Source organism: Haemaphysalis longicornis, unplaced genomic scaffold (genome assembly GCF_048455015.1).
Source record: "Haemaphysalis longicornis isolate Haplotype H1 unplaced genomic scaffold, Haemaphysalis longicornis Haplotype H1 scaffold_3, whole genome shotgun sequence".
Taxonomy (NCBI): Eukaryota; Metazoa; Arthropoda; class Arachnida; order Ixodida; family Ixodidae; genus Haemaphysalis; species Haemaphysalis longicornis.
Genome location: NW_027526335.1, coordinates 230,951,881 through 230,955,294, shown reverse-complemented (window position 1 = coordinate 230,955,294; position 3,414 = coordinate 230,951,881).

Genomic DNA, 3,414 nt, shown 5'->3' with positions numbered 1-3,414 from the left:
TGCGCTTTTGTCCGTAGGCCTCGTGTGTTTTGGTAGTAAAAAGAAATACTCATGGGGCGTTTACTTCGGAGGGCTTCAGCGCACGGTCTTCCCGCAGGGTGCCATCAAATTGTCGGAATAAGCACCCGCTCGGCCACACTGACGACTTATTCACAAGATCAAAACACGCATCGCTTACCGCAACATGAAAGGAGGCGTAGCTCGGGTGCTTGGTTTTTAGACGCGTGCAAACGACGCTGCCATCTTTACAAACATCCGTGACGAGTTTCAGCACGGTTGGAACTGAGGTGTCGGGGTGAAGACGGGACACAAACAAGGCTTTCTTGAGGGGCTGGCGGGGCATGGTCTGAAGGTCGCTGTTTTCGTTTGCCCCAACGGAAGCCTCGGGGAAGCGGTTGCGGGGTTGCCTTTTGTTGAGGCCGCCGGGGCGAAGAGGGCTCCACGCGGGAGGGGGGCCGTTCAAGCAACTCGGTATGGGCGACTGGCTGGTGGGTGAGGAGGCCGGGACAGAGCTGCTGAGGGGGCTTTGTGTGGCAGGAGCGTCAAGCACTGCGGAGGGCTTTCGCGGTGACCCGCGGTGGCGGAGCTCCTCGCGCAAGGCGCGCACCTCACTCTGAAGACACGCAATTGCGGCCGCCTGTATTTCCGATGCCTTCGTGGTTTCGCTTCGAAGGCGGGCGTGCTCCTCCCGTAGCTGGCTGAGCTCGTCCGTTAAAAATGAGATGCCTTCCACGGCGTTGACGAGCAGGTCATTCATCTTGTTCAGTTGGCTACCAACATCGCCGGGGTAGGGAAAGAATGCGTTGTGGTCGAGAGCAACGTTTTCTGCCGCCGGTCCGGTGTTCTCGTCGGGCTTGACGGGTGGTGCCGCTTTCCAACAAGCGTTGCAATGGAAAGGAAGATCGCCAGCGCGAAGAAGTTGGAGATCCTCGTCGGGCCAGGCAATGCACTTTGTGTGCGCGCACTTGCCACACGAAGCACAGCGAAAAGAGTGCTGCTCTTGGACAGCATGAAGGTGCAAAACTACGTAACGTGTGGTGTAATCATGCGCTGCACGCTCTTCACGTGACGGACTGACATAAGGTATACGGTTGTGGGGGCCTCGGCCACAGGGCCCACTTGTGCCCCAATCCAAACAAGAGGATGTGTGGGGGGCACGGGCTTGTTTCCTCGGCCGTGGACCACTAGTGTTCGCCGAAATGTTCTTTTTGGCGGGAAGACTGTCAAACAACGCTTTCACGCTCCATGAGTCATTCCACGGAAAACACGGCGCCGCAAGAGCGTCAGAAAGACTCAGAAATAGCTGACCCAGGAGGGCCGGTCACGTGACTCCAGTGTGGCAAATGTTCCCAGGCAGGGGCGCTCCATCACACCAGAGGGCCGTCGGCGCGGCCTCGCCAGGGGGCGCGACCGCTCCAAATGGCGCATCGTTCCCCGGGGGCGGATCCAGAAGGGCGGATCGAGCCAAACCGAAACCAGAAGCACCGCCAAAGGAAACGCAGATAGCATACCAGAGCATAGGGACGACCACAGTGTAGCGAAACTCGTCCAAGGAAAGTCCAACTTAAAAGCCGAGCTCCACAGAATGAGGGCATCATTCCGAAAGTAGGAGACCCCGGCGGGGGAACAACAGATACCTCTTCCAGTTGACGCTCAGGGCGTGCTCAGGTGAACATAGGGCCCTGCTTCGCATGGGGAATAACGCCCTAGGGAAATGGAGTCCGGTAACAAAGTCTTGGACAGCATCCAGCAATAGATTAAACCGCTGTGTGAAAGCATTGCGTCATCCATTGCAATGATGTCGGCACTGGAAAGAAGGCGGTGTTGGCTTCATCGCGCACGCCATCGAAAGGCTCAAGTAGGGCGCAGTCGCCCGCGTGCGCGGTAGCAGAAAACGCTTCAAGGGAGTGGCTGAATCAGGCAATAACCATGGCGCGCAGAAGTTGGCAAATTGGTCGTGTGGCAGTTGAACTCCGCCAGTTTTAGGAATAGCAGGGCTCCCCTGCAGCAGTTCGTCGTATAAAAGGCGGTCAAACCGCACGTCATTCTAATACAGGAAACTCTCTGAGAGGCCCCGTCCTTCAAAAAATACCGGGTCATCTCGGAGAGTGAGGAGGGCAAGCGAGGTTTGGTAACCTTGGTCGCAAGAAAATGCTCTTTCCAGGGACATAAATTACAGCTTGGCAAAACCAGGGCCGAGGTGGTGTTGGTGGAAATCATCCCCAACAACTGGCTCAAAAATAGTGTATTTATTTCAAATATACAAAGCTCGCCGGCGGACCACCGGAAGCAACATGCTTCGATTTTGGCAAGGGCGGTTTTACCGACAAAGAATTCCACGGTCGTTGTGGCACGCGATTTGAACATGACACGTGGGGGTGGGGTTACACCAAACGATTTCGTAAGGGTGTTAACCTGCTACAGACGGTCACGGGCTGCCCTTTGGAACTTATCACGGACCCGTATTACCCAACGTGCACGGGCTCGTCAGTCCAATACCATTCAACTCGGGATTTGGCGTTCCTCAAGAACGTCACCGACGCCAAGTGGCAAAACTTGCATTAAAATTTAGGCAATGATCATTTTATTGTGTTAATCACCCTAGAAGCAAACGCGGCTGCCTATATGGAGTTTACAGAAACTGGCTGGGATTCCTTCCGGGAATTGCGAAAGGAGGACCAGGAGGAGTATAGCCCCCGGGACAGCCTCTTCTCAAGGACTCTTCTCTTCTCAAGGACTCGAGAAGAATGCCAGAGCTGCGACCAAGGTAGCCAAAACAGATCTGAAGATAGATAGGAAGGCTGCGAATCTTGCGCACCTCTTAGAGGTCAAGAATTCCACCCTTTCCCGTTGGAAGATGCAGAGACTGAATCGCAGGCTTCGAAAGATGATGACGGAGCTCAGTCGAGAGACTGAGGCTTTCTACGAGGAACGGACGCTCTGCCCCGGGGCCGGATGGTATCTCCAACGGGAGGTTCCCGTTTGAGCCCATTTCCATTTCACCCTTCCCGCTTGTTCCCTCCCGTTTCAACCGGGCTCCAAATGACCTTCCCTTGTCGCCATTTCCCATTTCGCCTGTTCCCATATGAACCCGTTCCCACTTGAACGTTCTCGTTTGTTCCCAGCCGCTTCAACCCGGTACGAAACGCCCTTCCCGTTTTTTTTTATTTTCCCATTAAGCCCCTTCCGGGAATTACGAACCCAGTTTCGACTCAGGTGACTCGGACCAAGGCTTGCAATTTTTGAAATTGAAGTTGCGTCCGGCTGTATTTCAACGTCATCTTTTGAGTTATGCCCGATGCAACCGCAAATCAAAAATTGCTTGTGTCCGCCGTAACCTGAAAATTAAATTGAAGTTACGTCCAACGTATTTCGCCGTAAAAAAACGTTACGACTGGCGGAGCAAAAGTATGC